General features: G+C 38.3%; 1 pseudogene; it reads left to right on the forward strand.

Annotated features, from left to right (window-relative positions):
* Positions 1 to 616: 616 nt before the first annotated feature.
* LOC123931987 lies at positions 617 to 785 on the forward strand (annotated as a pseudogene).
* Positions 786 to 17763: the final 16978 nt, after the last annotated feature.

The raw sequence follows: 17763 nt of genomic DNA on the forward strand, positions 1-17763 counted from the left end.
CACATCTTCTGCTCATTTCTTGACTGGATTTGTTGTTTTCTGGGTGTTAAGTAAGGTAAGGTCTTTATAGATTTTGGATACTAGCCTTTTACCTGATATGTTATCTGCAAATATCTTCTCCCATTCCATAGGTTGCCTTTTAGTTTTGCTGACTCTTTCCTTTGCTGTGCAAAAGTTTTTATTCTGATGACATCCCAGTAGTTCATTTTTGCTTTAGTTTTGCTTGCTTTTGAAGATATGTCTAGCAAGAAGTTGCTGTGGCCAATGTCAAAGAGGTTGCTGCCGGTCTTCTTCTCTAGGATTTTGATGGATTGCTGTCTCACATTTGGGTCTTTCATCCATTTTGAGTTGATCTTTGTGTATGGTGTAAGAGAATGGTCCAGTTTCATTTTTCTGCATGTGGCTGTTCAGTTTTCCCAGCACCATTTATTGAAGAGACTGTCTTTTTTCCATTGAATATTCTTTCCTGCTTTGTGGAAGATGAGTTGACCATAGAATTGAGAGTCCACTTCTGGGTTCTCTATTTTGTTCCATTGATCTACAAGTCTGTTTTTGTGCTAGTAGCTTACATGTCAATTGATAGATGATGGATAAGATAAAGAAGATGTGTAATATGAGCTTTGCGCAGTGGCAGTATCGTAGCCAATGAGGTTTATCCGAGGCGCGATTATTGCTAAGAAGATGTGTAATATGTATACACATATTCATGAATCACTAACTTCTACTCCTGAAACTAATAATACACTATATGTTACCTAAATAGAATTTAAATTAAAAGAATTTTTAAAAAATGAGATAAAATTCATACAACCATTTCCTCATTCACCATTTAAAAAAAAATTCAAGTGTAAAATTCAGTGACTTCTAGAAGATTCCTAATGTTCTGATAGCATCACCCCTATCTAATTCCAGAATATTTTCATTACTCCTCAGGGAAACCACATACACATTAAACATCAGTTCCCATTTATCCTTCCCCAAGCCCTGGCAACCACAATCTGTTTTGGGTCTCTATGGATTTACCTACTCCAGACATTTTATGTATATTGCATCATAAATACGTGGCTTTTTATATGTGACTTCTTTCACTTAGCATGCTTTCAAGGATGATCCATGTTCTGAGATGCATCAGAAGTTAATTCCTTCTTATGCTATTTTTTAAATTAAATTCAATTAGTCAACATATAGAACATGATTAGATGCAAATGTAGTGTTCAATAATTCATCGGTTGTGTATGACATGCAGTGCTCATCACATCATGTGACCTCCTTAGTCCCAATCACCCAATTACCCCATCTGCCCACCTACCCCCCCTCCAGCAACCCTGAGTTTTTTCCTGTAGTTAGGAGTCTCATGGTTTTTCCCCCTCTCTGATGACTTCCCAATCAGTTTTCCCTCCTTTCCTCTATGATCCTCTGCATGTTTCTTTAATTGCACATATAAATGAAACCACATGATAATTGACTTTCTCTGACTTATATTGCTCAACACAAAACCCTCCAGTTCCAACAATTTCAATGTAAATGGTAAGTATTGACCCTTTTTGATAGCTGAGTGATATTCCATTATATAATATACCACATCTTCTTTATCCATTCATCTGTTGATGGACATCTCGGCTCTTTCCACAGTTTGGCTATTGTGGACATTCCTGATATGAACACTGAGGTGTAGGTGCCCCTTTGGACCACTACATTTGTATCTTTGGGGTAAATACCTAGGAGTGCATTTGGCTGGGTCATAGGGAAGCTCTATTTTTAACATCTTGAGGAAACTCCATACTGTTTTCCAGAGTGGCTCTACGACCTTGCATTTTCACCAACAGTGTAGGAGAGTTCCCCTTTCTCTGCATCCTCTCCAATACTTGTTATTTCCTGACTTGTTCATTTTTGCCATTCTTACAGGTGTGAGGTGGTATCTCATTGTGGTTTTCATTTGAATTTACCTAATGCCATGTGATGTGGAGTATTTTTCATGTCTGTTGTCCATTTGTATATCTTCTTTGGAGAAATGTCTGTTCATGTCTTCTGCCCATTTCTTGACTGGATTATTTATTTTTTGGGTTTTGAGTTTGTTAAGTTCTTTATAGACCGTAGATACTAACCTTTCATCTGATATATCATTTGCAAATATCTTCTCCCATTCTGTACGTTGCTTTTCAGTTTTGTTGACTGTTTTCCTTTGCTGTGCAGAAGCTTTTTATCTTGATGAAGTTCCAGTAGTTCATTTTTTTATTTTGTTTCCCTTGCCTTTGGAGATGTGTTTAGTAGGAAGTTGCTGTCACCTAGGTTGAAGAGGTTGCTGCCTGTGTTCTCCTATAGGATTTTGATGGATTGCTGTCTCACTTTTAGGTCTTTCATCTGTTTCGGTTTTATTTTTTGTGTATGGTGTGTGTGTGTGGTGTAAGAAAGTGGTCCAGGTTCATTCTTCCGCAAGTGGCTGTCCAAGTTTCTTAGCACCATTTGTTGAAGAGAATGTCTTTTTTTCCATTGGATCTTCTTCCCTGCTGTGTGGAAGATTAGTTGCGAATTGAAGGTTCATTTCTCAGTTTTTTATTCCATTCAATGGATCTATGTGTCTGGTTTTGTGCTAGTTCAATACTGTCTTCATGATTGTAATTTTGTAATATAGCTTGAAGTCTGGCATTGTGATGCCACCAGCTTTTATTTTCTTTTTTGACATTCCTCTGGCTAATTTGGTTTCTTTTCTGGTTCCAGAAAAATTTTAGGATTGTTCATTTGGGTCTATGAATAATGCTGATTGTATTTTTAATTTTTTTATAAATTATTTTTACTAATACATAATGTATTATTTGTCCCAGGGGTACAGGTCTGTGAATCATCAGGCTTACACACTTCACAGCACTCACCATATCATCTACTCTTGATTAGGATTGCACTGAATGTGTAGATTGCTCTCAGTAGCATACACATTTTAACAATAATTATTCTTCCAGTGCATCAGTATGGAACATTTTCCTATTTCTTTGTGTCTTCCTCAATTTCTTTTATAAGTGTCCTGTAGTTGTTGGAGTACCAATCCCTTGCCTCTTTGGTTAGGCTTATTACTAGGTATCTTATGGTTTGGGGTGCAATTGTAAATAGGATCAATATCTTCATTTCTCTTTCTTCTGTCTCATTTTTAGTGTATAGAAATGCAACTGATGTCTGTACATTGATTTTATATCCTGCCACTTTGCTCAATTATTTTATGAGTTCTAGCAATTTTGGGTTGGAGTCTTTTAAGTTTTCCACATAAAGTATCATGTCATCTGCTAAAAGTGAGAGCTTGACTTCTTTTTTGTCAATTAGAGTGCCTTTTATTTCTTTTTGTTGTCTTATGGCTGAGGCTAGGATTTCTAGTACTATCTTGAACAACAGTGGTGAGAGTGGGCATCTCTGTTGTGTTCCTGACCTTCAGGAAAAAGCTATCAGTTTTTCCCCACTATGAATGATATTTTCTGTGGCCTTCCCATAGATAGTTTTTATGATATTGAGGTATGGTCCCACTATCCTTACACTGTGGTGAGTTTTAATCAAGAAAGGATACTATATTGTGTTAAATGCTTTTTCTGCATCAATTTAGTGAATCATTTGGACTTGTCCTTTCTTTTATTAATGTGATGTATCACATTGATTGATTGGCTCATTTTGAATCACGCTTGCAGCCCAGGAGTACATCCCATTTGTTCATGATGAATAATCCTGTAAATACTGCAAATAATCCTGCAAATATCTTCTCCCATTCTGTCAGTTGCTTTTCAGTTTTGTTGACTGTTTCCTTTGCTGTACAGAAGCTTTTTATCCTGATGAAGGCCCAATAGTTCATTTTTGCTTTTTTTCTTGCCTTTAGAGATGTGTCTAGCAGGAGGTTATTGTGGCCTAGGTCAAAGAGGTCACTTTCTGTGTTCTCCTCTAGGATTTTGATGGATTCCTGTCTCACACTTGGATCTTTCATCCACTTTGAGATTATCTTCATGTAGGTGTAATAAAGTGATCCAGTTTCATTCTTCTGCATGTGGCTGCCCAATTTTCTTAGCACCATTTATTGAAGAGACTGTCTTTTTTCCATTGGTTGTTCTTTTCTGTTTGTGGAAGATTAGTTGACCATATAGGTGATGGTTCATTTCTGGACTTTCTATTCTGTTCCATTGATCTATGTGTCTGTTTTGTGCCAGTACCATATTGTCTTGATGATTACAGCATTGTAATAGAGCTTGAAGTCCGGAATTACGATGCCACCAGTTTTGGTTTTCTTTTTCACCATTCCTTTGGGAACAAATTTTAGAATTTTTTGTTCCAGCTCTGTGAAAAAGTGGATGGCATTTTGATAGGAATTGCATTGAATGTGTAGATTGTTCTCATAGCATCGATATTTTAACATTTGTTCTTCCATGAGCATGGAACGTTTATCCATTCCTGTTGTGTTTAGGCTTTCTTTGCTCTTCTTTCTCTAGCTCCTTTAGGTCTAAGTTTAACTTGTGTATTTGAGACTCCTAATTTTTTGAAAAGAGCTTGCATTTGTATATATTTCTTTCTTAGGACTGCTTATGCTGTATCCCATAGATTTTGAACAGTTTTATTTTCATTTTGTTTCCATGATTTTTTGAAATTCTTTAATTTCCTGGTTGACCCATTTATTCATTAGTAGGATGCTTTTTAGCCTTCATGTACTTAGGTCTTTCCAAATTTCCTCTTGTGATTGAGTTCCAGTTTCAAAACATTGTGTTCTGAAAATATGCAAGGAATGATCATAGTCTTTTGGTACCATTTTAGACGTGATTTGTGACTCAGTACGTGATGTATTCTGGAGAATATTCCCTGTGCACTTGAAAAGAATGTGCATTCTATTGCTTTAGGTTGGAATGTTCTTGAATAATTAGTGAAGTCCCCTGGTATATTTAATTTTTTAATGTCTTTATTCAAGTTCCAGCCAGTTAACATACAGTGTAATAGTAGTTTCAAGTGTAAATATATTGATTCAACACTTCCCACAATACCTGGTGCTCATCAGAGGTGCACTCCTTAATTTCCATTACTGATTTTTTAAAAAGATTTTATTTATTTATTTGTCAGGAAGAGAGAGATAGCAAGAGATAGAATGCAAGCAGGGGGAGGAGCATGCAAAGGGAGAAGGGGAAGCAGACTCCCCCCTAAGCAAGGAACCAGAAGTGGGGCTCAATACCAGGACTTTGAGATTATGATCTGAGCAGTAGGCAGAAGCCCAACCAAATGAGTCACCCAGGCATCCCTCCCATTACCTATTTAACCCATTCTCCATCCACCTGCCCCTTGGTAGCCATTAGTTTGTCTCTGTAGTTAAGTCTGTTTCTTAATTTGCTTCTCTTTTTTTCTCTCTTTACTCACTTGTGTTTCAGTTTCACATACCAGTAAAATCAGATGGTTTTTTTTTTTTTTCTGACTTATTTTGTGTACATAATGCTCTCTAGCTCCATCCACATCATAACAAATGGTAAAAGTGTATTCTTTTTTTTATGGCTGAGTAGTATGTCACATATATAGTTTCCTGCAATTTGGGGATAATTCAAATACACAGACCAAAATTCATCCAGGAACACATGGAATACCTGCTTTGTCCACGTTAAGCAATTGTAGTCCCTCTTCCCCTCCCCCTTCTTTCTTTTTTAAAATTTTTAAATTTTATTCTTGTGTTTCATTTTGGCTTTGTTTTTTGGTTGTGGCTTCCAACCACTGTGGATTTTCCTAGGGTACATCTTGCTTGGGTCATCGTTGATAATTTTGACTCTTGACAGAATGACTAGGAAGAGGAACACTCAACAAAGAATAGAACTAGAGACAATGTCCTCTGGCACAGAATAAGTGGATATGGATATAAACAAGATGTCAGAGATAGCATTCAGGATAGCAATGAAAAAGTCAATAGCAAGCCTTAAACATATATGTTAGTGACACCATATAATCTCTAAGGGCAGAAATGAGATCTAATCTAATTAAAAATGCTATGAATGAGATGGTGTCTAAACTAGATACTCTAACAGCCAGGGTAAATGAGGCAGAAGATAGAAGTGGTGATCAAAAAGGTAAGCTGATGGAAAGGGGAAAAGCTGAGGAAAACAGATATAGAAAGCTAGTAGCCCATGAAAAAAATAAAAAGTCTTGGAGATATTAATGATGCCATGAAACATTCCAATGTCAGAATTATTGGGATCCCCAAGGGAGGTGGAGAGAGAGGACTAGAAGGTATATTTGAGCAAAAAACAGTGAACACCTTCCTTCATCTGGGAGAGGAAACAAACATTCAATAGACAGAGAAGACCCTTCCAAAAAACAATAAAAATAGATCAACACCCCAACATAGAATAGTGAAGCTTCCAAATCTTACAGCCAAAGAAACTACCCTGAGAATAGCTAGGGAGAGGAGGTTCCTTATGTATGGAGAGAAGAATAGCAGAATAACATCAGACCTATCTACAGAAATCTGGCAAACCAGAAAGGGCTGGCAAGACATATTCACCATAATAAATAAGAAGAACATTGTAGCCAAGAATATTTTATCCAGAAACACTGTCCTTCAGAATGGATGGAGAGATAAGGAATTTCCAGGAAAGACAGAAACTGAAAGAATATGTGGTTACCAAACCAGCCCTGTAAGAAATATTAAGGAGGACTCTGTAAGCAAAGAGAGACCTCCAAGAGTAATATAGACCAGAAAGTAACAGAGACAATCTACAGAAACAGGGACTTTACAGGTGATACAATGACATTAAATTCATATCTTTCAGTAGTTACTCTGTAAGTGGGCTGAGTACTCTCATCAAAAGACACAGGGTATCAGATTGGATAAAAAGCAGGAAACGTCCATATGCTGTCTACAAGGGACTGATTTTGAACCTAAAGCCATGCCAGATAGAAACTGAAGGGAAGCAGAGATGCAGAACTATTTATCACACCAATGGACTTCAAAAGAAAGCTGGGCTAACAATCCTCATATCAGACAAATTAGATTTTAAACTGAAGACTGTCGTAAGAGATGTAGAGGGACACTATACCATACTTAAAGGGTCTATCCAACAAGATATAGCACTTGTAAATATCTATGTGCCCAACATGGGAGCAGTCAATTTTATAAACCAATTAATAACCAAAATAAAGAAACATATTGTTAATAATGCATTAAGAAAAAAACTTCAACACTCCATTCACAGCAATGGACAGATCATCAAGCAGAAAATCAACAAAGAAACAAGAGTTTTGAATAACACATTGGAACAGATGGACTTTACAGGTATATACAGAACATTCCACCCTGAAACAATAGAATACTCATTCTTCATGAATGCACATGGAACATTCTCCAGAATAGACCACATACTGGTTCACAAATGAGTTCTCAACATATACCAAAAGACTGAGATTATTCCCTGCATATCTTCAGACCAAAATATTGTGAAACTGGAACTCACCCAGAAGAAGAAATTTGGATGGAACTTGAACACTTGGAGGGTAAAGACCATACTGCAAAGAATGAATGGATTGGCCAGGAAATTAAAGAACTTAATTCATGCCAACCACTGAAAAGAAAAACTCATTGGTCCAAAACCTGTGGGATACTGCAAAGGCAGTCCTTAGAGGGAAGTACAGAGCCATCTAAGCCTCCTTCAAAAAACTGGAAAAATCCCAAATGCACAAGCTACTTTACACCTAAAGGACCTGGAGAAAAAAACAGCAAAGAAAGCCTAAACCAAGCAGAAGAAGAGAAATAATAAAGATAGAGCAGAAATCAATGAAATAGTAACTAGAACAGTAAAACAGATCGCTGAAACTAGAAACTTCTTCTTTTTTTTTTTTTTTCCTATGCTTGCAGGAAATATTGAGGCCTGGGAAATTATGTGTCTTGCTAAAGTATAATGCAGATTTAACGTTTACGAAGCAAAACAGATGAACATAAGGAACGGGGAGGAGAGGAGGCAAAACACAGGAGACTTTTAAGACAAGGAAATGGTTGATCCTTGTTATGAATTGTCATCTCTGCTCCACACGAGACTGGGACTCTGAACATATATATTTTTTTAATTTATTTTTATTTGTTTATTTACAGCATAACAGTGTTCATTGTTTTGGCATCCCACTCAGTGCTCCATGCAGTACGTGCCCTCCCTATTACCCACCACCTGGTTCCTCAACCTCCCACCCCACCCCACCCCCCCTGCCGCCCCTTCATAACCCTCTGGTTGTTTTTCAGAGTCCATAGTCTCTCATGGTTCATCTCCCCTTCCAGTTTCCCTCAACTCCCTCTCCTCTCCATCTCCCCATGTCCTCCATGTTATTTGTTATGCTCCACAAATAAGTGAGTCTACACTTATTTGTAGAAACTTCTTCTTTGAAACAATTAATAAGATTGATAAACTTCTGGCACGACTTACCCAAAAGAAAAGTGAAAGGACCCAAATTATTAAAATCATGAATGAAAATGGAAAGATCACGACTAACTCCAAGGAAATAGAGGCAATTATAAGAACTTATTACCAGCAACTACATGCCAACAAACCTTTAAACTTTCAAACTACCAAGACTGAAACAGGAAGAAATAGACTATCTGAACAGACAAATAACCAGTAAGTAAATTGAGGCAGCAATCAAAAATCTCCCAACAAACAGAAATCTAGGGCCAGAAGGATTCCAAGGGTAATTCTACCAAACATTTAAAGAAGAAATATCACCTTTCAAAAATAGTAATGGAAGGAAAACTTCCAAACTCATTCTATGAAGCCAGCATTACCATGATCCAAAAACCAAGAAAAGACCCTATCAAAAAGGAGACTTACAGACCAATATCCCTGATGAATATGGATGTCAAAATACTCACCAAGACCCTAGCTAATAGGATCAACAGTGCATTAAAAGAATTATTCACCATGACCAGGTATGGTTTATTCCTGAGAGGCAAGAGTGGTTCAACATTCACAAATCAATCACCATGATAGATCACATTAACAAAAGAAGAGACAAGAACCGCATGATCCTCTCAGTGATGCAGAAAAAGCATTTGACAAAATACAACATCCTTTCCTGGTTAAAACCCTTCAAAGTCTAAAAATAGATGTAACATAGCTCAATATCATGAAAGACATCTATTTAAAGCCCACAGAAAATATCAGTGTCAATGGAGAAAAACTGAGGGCTTTCCCTTAAGGTCAGGGACATGATGGGGATGCTCATTCTCACCACTTCTGTTCTAAATAGTACTGGAAGTCCTAGCCTCAGCAGTCAAACAACAAAAAGAAATAAAAGGCATTCAAATTGGTAAAGAAGAAGTCAAACCCTCACTCTTCACAGATGACATGATACTTTATGTAGAAAACCCAAAAGACTCCACTCCAAAATTACTAGAACTCATATAGCAATTCAACAAGGTGGCAGGATATGAAGTCAATGAATAGAAATCAGTTACATTTCTGTACACTAACAATGAGACAGAAGAAAAAAGAAATTAAGGAATTGATGCCATTTACAATAGCATCTAAAACCCTAAGACATCTAGGTATAACATAACCTAAGAGGAAAAAGATCTATACACAAGGAACTACAAAACACTCATCAAAGAAATTGAGGAAGACACAAAGAGATGAAAAAACATTCTTTGCTCATGGATCAGAAGAATAAACACTGTGAAAATGGCTATGCTATCCAGAGCAATCTACACTTTCAATGCAATCCCAATCAAAATATCATCAACATTCTTCATAGAGCTGGAATAAATAATCCTAAAATTTGTATGGAACTGGAAAAGAACCCAAATCACCAAGGAGATGTTGAAAAAGAAATACAAACTTGAGGATATCACAATGCCTGTCTTCAAGCTATGTTACAAACCTGTAATCATCAAGACAGCATGGTATTAGCACAGAAACAAACACCTAGATCAATGGAACAGAATAAAAAACCCAGATATGGACCCCCAGCTCTATGTTCAACCAGTATTCAACAAATCAGGAAAGAATATCCCATGGAAAAAGACAGTCTCTTCAATAAATGGTGCTGGGAAAATTTGACATCCGCAGAAGGGTAAAACTGGACCATTCTCTAACAGCATGCAAAAATATCAACTCAAAATGGATGAAAGACCCAAATGTGAGACAGGAATCAATGAAAACCCTAGAGAAGAACACAGGCAGCAACCTCTTCAACACTGGCCACAGCAACTTCTTTCAAGACATGTCTCCAAAGGCAAGGGGGACAAAAGCAAAAATGAACTTTGGGACTTCTTCAAGATAAAAAGCTGCACAACAAAGAAAATAGTCAACTAAACTAATAGGGAACTCACAGAATGGGAGAAGATATTTCCAAATGACATTACAGAAAAAGGGCTGATACCCAAGATCTATAAAGAAGTTCTCAAAGCCAATACCCAAGAAACAAATAATCCAGTCAAGAAATGGGCAGAAGGCATGGACAGATATTTCTCCAAAGAAGACATACAAATGGCTAACAGCCACATGCAAAATGTTCATCATCATTAGCCATCAGGGAAATTCAAATTAAAACCAAAAGACTCATTTTGAACCTAGATAGCATATGGATGGGCCTGTCTTTTTATCTGGTCTGCAACCCTGTGCTGTTTCTTGGGAGCTTTTAGGTCCTTCACATTGAGAGTGATTATTGTCAGATATGTTTTTATTCTCATCATGTTGCCTGTGAAGAACTTGTTTCTATACACCGTCTCTGTAAATGTCTATTCTATATCACTCTTGAAGTCTTTCTTCTTTTATTTATTTCTTCTTTTTTGTAGGGGTCTCTGTTTTATTTTTTATTTTTATTTATTTTTTTAAGTAGGCTCCACACCCAGCATGGGGCCCAATGTGGGCCCCAAACGCATGACCCTAAGATGAAGACTTGAGCTGAGATGAAGAGTTGGATATTTAACTGACTGAGTCACTCAGGGACCTCTGGGAGTTTCTATTTAATTTAATTAATTAATTTTATTTTATTTTATTTTTTCAGGGTTCCAATATTTATTGCTTATGCATCACACCCAGTGCTCCATGCAATACATACCCTCCTTAATACCCAACACCCTCCCTTACAAAATCCTGTTTGTTTTTTTCATAGTCTACAGTCTCTCATAGTTTGTTTCACCCTCTGACTCCCCTCCACTATGTCTCCTCTCCTTCAACCAATGTCCTCTTGAGTTATTCCTTATGCTCCACAGGTAAGTGAAACCATATGATATGTGATTCTCTCAGCTTGACTTATTTCACTAAACCTAACCTCCTCCAGTCCCGTCCATGTTGATACAGAAGTTGGGTATTGATCTTTTCTGATGCAGGCATAATACTCCATAGTATATATGGACCATACCTGCTTTATCCATTCATCCATTGAAGGGCATCTTGGTTCTTTCCACAGTGTGGCGACTGTGGCTATTGCTGCTATGAACATTGGGGTACAGGTGGCCCTTCTGTTCAGTGCACCTGTATCTTTGGGGTAAATACCCAGTAGTGCAATAGCAGGGTCATAGGGTAGCTCTATTTTTAATTTCTTAGGAATATCCACACTGTTTTCCAAAGTGGCTGCATCAACCTGCATTCCCAATAACAGTGTAAGAGGGTTCCCCTTTCTGCGCATCTTCTCCAACACTTGCTGTTTCCTGTCTTGTTAATTTTGGCCATTCTAACAGGTGTAAGATGGTATTTTAGCATGCATTTGATTTGAATCTCTGTTCCACTGGCTTATGTGTCTGTTTTTGTGCCAGTACCATGCTGTCTTGGTTTTCACAGCTTTGTAGTAAAGCTTGAAATCAGACAATGTGATGCAACTAGTTTTGTTTTTTTTTCTTTTTCAACATTTCCTTAGCAATTCTGGGTCTCTTTGGGTTCCATACAAATTTTAGGATTGTTTGTTCCAGCTCTTTGAAAAATGCCAGTGGAATTTTGATCAGAATGGCATTGAACGTATAGATTGCTTTAGGCACCATAGACCTTTTAACAATGTTTATTTTTCTGATCCATGAGCATAGGAAGGTCTTCCATCTTTTTGTGTCTTCTTCAGTTTCGTTCATGGGTGTTCTGTAGTTCCTTGAGTACAGATCCTTCACCTCTTTGGTTGGGTTTATTCCCAGGTATCTTATGGTTCTTGGTGCTATAGTAAATGGAACTGATTCTCTAATTTCCCTCTCTGTGTTTTCATTGTTAGTGTATAAGAAAGCAACTGATTGGGGTACCTGGGTGGCTCAGTGGGTTAAAGCCTCTGCCTTCAGCTCAGTTCATGATCCCAGGGTCCTGGGATTGAGCCCCACATCGGGTTCTCTGCCCTGTGGGGAGCCTGCTTCCTCCTCTCTCTCTCTGCCTACCTCTCTGCCTACTTGTGATCTCTGTCAAATAAATAAATAAAATATTAAAAAAAGAAGAAAGCAACTGATTTCTGTACATTGACTCTGTATCCTGCCACATTACTGAATTGCTGTATGAGTTCTAGTAGTTTGGAGGTTCTAGTAGTTATATGGGTTTTCCATATAAAGTATCATGTCATCTGTGAAGAGAGTTTTTGACTTCTTCACTGCCAATTTGAATACCTTTTATTTCTCTTTGTTGTCTGATTGCTGTTGCTAGGACTTCTAACACTATGTTGAACAACAGTGACAAAAGTGGGCATCCTTGTCGTGTTCCTGATCTCAAAGGGAAGGCTGTGAGCTTTTCCCTATTGGGGATGATAATCACTGTGGGTTTTTCATAGGTAGATTTTATGAAGTTGAGGAATGTTCCCTCTATCCCTATACTTTGAAGCATTTTAATCAGGAACAGATGCTGTATCTTGTCAAATACTTTTTCTGCATCAATTGAGAGGACCATGTGGTTTTTCTCTCTTGTCTTATTGATTTTTTTCTATCACATCATTTGATTTGCAAATGTTGAACCACCCTTGCAACCCAGGGATAAATCCCACCTGGTCATGGTGGATAATCTTTTGCATGTACTGTTGGATCCTATTAGCTAGGATCTTGTTGAGAATCTTGGCATCAATATTCATCAGGGATACTGGTCTGAAATTCTCCTTTTTGGTGGGGTCTTTGCCTGGTTTGGGGATGAGGGTAATGCTGGCTTCATAAAAAGAGCCTGGACATTTCCCTTCTGCTTTAATTTTTTTGAAACAGCTTCAAGAGAATAGGTATTATTTCTTCTTTGAAAGTTTGGTAGAATTCCCCAGGGAATCCATCAGGTCCTGAGCTCTTGTTTTCTGGGAGGTTTTTGATCACTGCTTCAGTCTCGTTACTAGACGTTGGTCTGTTCAGGTTGTCAATTTCTTCCCGATTCAGTTTTGGAAGTTTATAGCTTTCTAGAAATTCATCCATATCTTCTAGGTTCCTTAACTTATTGGCATATAGCTGTTGATAATAATTTCTGATGATTATTTCTATTTCCTTAGTGTTAGTGATGATCTCTCCCTTTTCATTCATAATTTTATTAATCTGGGTCCTCTCTCGTGTCTTTTGGATTAGTTTGGCCATTGGTTTATTGATCTTATTGATTCTTAAAAAAAAAACCCAGCTTCTAGTTTCGCTGATGTGTTCTACTGTATCCGTAGTTTCTATCTCGTTGATCTCCACTCTAATCTTGATTATTTCCCTTCTTGTGTGTATAGTTGGCCTAATTTGTTGTTGATTCTCCAGTTCTTTAAAGTATAAAGAGAGCTGGTGTATTCTGGATTTTTCAATAATTTTGAGTGAGGCTTGGATGGTTATGTATTTCCCCCTTAGCTCAGCCTTTGCCATATCCCCTAGATTTTGGTCCGATGTTCTTCATTCTTATTGGTTTCCATGAATTGTTTAAGTTCTTCTCTGATTTTCTGGTTGACCCAAACATTCTTCAGCAGGATGGTCTTTAGGTCTCAAGAGTTGAATTCCTTCCAAATTTTTTCTTGTGGTTGAGTTCTTGTGGTTGAGTTTCAAAGCATTGTGGTCTGAGAATATGCAGAGAATAATCTCTGTCCTTTGGTATTGGTTGAGCCCTGATTTATGAACCAATATGTGGTCTATTCTGGAGAAAGTTCCATGTGTGCTCATGAAGAATGAGTAATCTGTTGTTTTAGGTTGGAATGTTCTGTATATATCTGTGAGGTCCATCTGGTCCAATGTGTCATTCAGAGCTCTTGTTCCTTTATAGATTTTCTGCTTAGATGATCCATCTATTACTGAGAGTGACATGTTAGATTCCCTACTATTAATGTATTCATATCAATATGACTTTATTTTGATTAACAGTTGGTTTATATAGTAAGCTCCTCCCATATTGGGAGCATAAATATTTACAATTGTTAGATCTTTTTCGTGGATTGAGCCTTTAAGAATGATGTAGTGTCCTTCCTTATCTCTGACTACAGTCTTTAGCTTAATATATAATTTATCTGCTATGAGAATCGCTACCCCAGCTTTCTTTTGAGGCCCATTGGCATGAAATATGACTCTCCATCCCTTCACTTTCAGTTTGGATGTATCTTTAGGTTACAATTTTGTCTCTTGTAGACAGTATATGAACATGTCCTGTCATTTTTTCCAATCTGCAACCCTGTGTCATTTTATGGGAGCATTTAGACCATTCACATCGAGAGTTATTATTGAAAGATATGTTTTTATTGACATCATGTTTTCTGTGAAGTCCTTGTTTCCATGGATTGTCTCCATAAATTTCTGTCTTTTGTCACTCTTAGGTTCTTTCTTCTTTTATAAACCCCCCCTTAATATTTCTTGTAGTGCCAGCTTGGTGGTCACAAACTCTTTTAAACCTTGCTGGTCTTAGAAGCTCTTTATCCTCCATCCATTTTGGATGTCAACTTTGCTGGATAAAGTACTCTTGGCTGCATGTTCTTCTCATTTAATGCCCTAAATATGTCTCTGCAGCCCTTTCTGGCTTGCCAGGTTTCCATGGACAGGTCTGACATTATTCTGATGTGCCTTCCTCTGTAGGTAAGGAATCTCTTTCCTGTAGCTGCCCTCAGAAACTCTTTTCTAAAATTAAGATTCATCAGTTTCACAATTAAGTTCCTTGAGGTCTTTTTGGATTCATTGACTTTAGTGGGTATTTTTTCTGCCTCTAGGACACAAACACTTGTTCTGTTCCCCTGACTGGAAACATTTTCATCCTGAATTTGTTCAACTATTTCTTCCTGTCTTCTTTCTTTTCCCACCCCCTCAAGGATCCCAGTAATTCTTACATTGGGACATTTCATGGTGTCATTTATTTCCCTAATTCTGTTTTCATGGTTTCTAAGCTGTTTCTTCCATGCCTTCTCTTGATCCTTTTATTCCATTATTTTGTCCTCTAGATCACTAATTCTATCTTCTGCCTCAGTTACCCTAGTTGTTAGAGTATTCAGATTAGATTAGATATCATTGATAGTATTTTTAACTTCTGGCCTGGTGGATCTCACTTCTGCCCTTAGAGATTAATGGTTTTCTCCAACCTAGCCATTACCTGGTTAATTGTTACCCTGAATTCTCTTTCTGACATACTGTTTATTTCCCTATCCAATAGTTCTGATGGAGACATCACAGTTTCTGAAGTTTTCTTCTGTTGGGTGCTCCTCCTCCTAGTCATTTTAGTGAGAGGTGGTTGAGAGGATGTATAGCTGCTTATATCAACCATGATCCAGTCAAGGTGCACCCTGGTACATTTCAGAGCAATTGGAAGTCACCACCAAAAGGAAAGAAAAAAGAAAAGAGAAAGAGAGAGAAAGAGAAAACCCAGCCAGAATGAACCCCCCAAATAAGATTCATAAAGTATATAAACAAAAACGGACAAACAAAAAGACCAACAAAAGTAAATGACAACAAAGAAAAGAAGAACCCATCCAAAATGAACCCTAAGGAGAAGATTTATATAATACCAGAGCAAAAACAATACACAGAAACACTGACAGAAGAGAAAGATGGGAAGGTCATTATAAATCCTCAATGTGAGGAAGTTTATTTTGGTTCTTCCTGGTTGTATCTTGATATTTTTGTTAAAGGACTAAACTTTCCAGAGATAAAAGGAGATGAAAACTGGTTTTTACATATTGGGGTAGTATTGCTTAGGAAAGAGGATTATTTTGAAGCATATATCTATATGTATATTAAATAATAGAAAAGGAAAAGAAAAACACATGTATATGTATGAAAGAAGTTCAAATTAAAAGGTTATTATGGAATACATTGTATTAAAACTCTAGTTGTAATGATAAGTAGGTTTAAAAATTGAAAAAGAACAAGAATTGTGAGAAATGATTTTTTTTTTAAAGTTGTATCTTTGAAATATACAGGTTTTAGGGAATACTGGGAGCATCATATATTATTTTCCCCTGATGTTGGGGTTTTACAGTTTTATGGGGACCCAGTCGTGGTTGTCCTCTTGTTCTTTTGGCTTGCCTTCTGGGGGAGGGGACTCCCACATTGTTTTTAAGCCCTGCCTCCTATCAAGGGGCTGGGCTCTGTGGAAACTGGTTTTTAGGCTTTTGTTCTCTGGATATTTTTGTTCTTTGGCAGCTTTTTGCAGCTTTTCAGAGGTGTAGTGGAAAGCAAACTGCACCCGGCCCTCCACCTCAGAGAGAAGTCTCAGTCTGCTCTCCTTTGGGTGGTCCGGAACACACAGACTCGCCCTCTGCAAACTCTGCTGGACAGCACAGGCTGCCACAGGTGTTGTGTGCCTCCAGCCACCATCTCAGTGTCCACCCGAGGCATCCGTTTGTCTCTGCACCCCATGCCACTAAAACTGTGAGTGATATTGGTCCAGGGAGCCTGTTTCTGGTGGTTGCCTTTGCCAGGACCACTGTCTGGGCCCAGGCCCATGCAGAATGCACTCAATTCCCATGGTTTCACAGGTCACAGAAGGCTGCCACTGAGGGATCCCAAGCAGAAATTGCTACGCAGACCTTTGGGGAGGTTCCAGACCCTTGGGGAGTGGCAGAAGGCCAGGATCCAAAAGAGAGCTGACCTGCGCCTACACCAAGCTCTCTCAGGCATGGGGGGGAGTGGACTCCACAGGACCTACAGAGTGCAGAAGGCTGTGGACCTAGAGAGTGCCAGCTGGTGCATACAGCAGAAGCTCTCACGTGTGGGTGGGGGTATGCCCAGCCAAGCGGTGTTGCAAGCAGCAGAAAATCATGAGTTCAGGGACCACAGAGGCTCTGTCGCACTCTCTTTGGCATGGGGGGTCACTGGCGATGGCTGCCCTGGGTCTGTGTGCTTAGGCTGGTGTCCATGACTGCTCAATTCCACCAGTTACCCCTTAAGCTCTTTTGCTCTTTTTGAGTGCTTTTAACCAGACTTCAAGTTAATACTGGTCCCCAGCTGCAGGATTCTTTCATATTGGGGTATTGCTTTCCAGTGGTTCACTTCTAGTGGCACCCTCCTCCTTCTGCTTCTCCTCTGGTGACAGTCCAAGTGTTCCCACTCCACTTTACCTCTCCACTGATGTCTTCTGTTCCCGTAGAGATCCAGAAGTGTATAATTTTACATATCAGACTGATTTCAAAGGGTGTTCAGAGTGTTCTGGTAGATATTATACTTTAGAGGACCAGCTGAAAGAGGGTCTCCTACTTCTCCACCATCTTGCCCCTCCTCCATCCTTCTTCCTTTATAGAACCCCCTTAATATTTTTTGAATTAATTTATTTATTTTCAGCATAACAGTACTCATCGTTTTTGCACCACACCCAGCGCTCCATGCAATATGTACCCTCTCTATTACCCTCCACCTGGTTGCCCAACCTCCCACCCCCCACCCCTTCTAGACCCTCACGTTGTTTTTCA

This window comes from Meles meles, chromosome 19, assembly GCF_922984935.1.
Source record: "Meles meles chromosome 19, mMelMel3.1 paternal haplotype, whole genome shotgun sequence".
Classification (NCBI taxonomy): Eukaryota; Metazoa; Chordata; class Mammalia; order Carnivora; family Mustelidae; genus Meles; species Meles meles.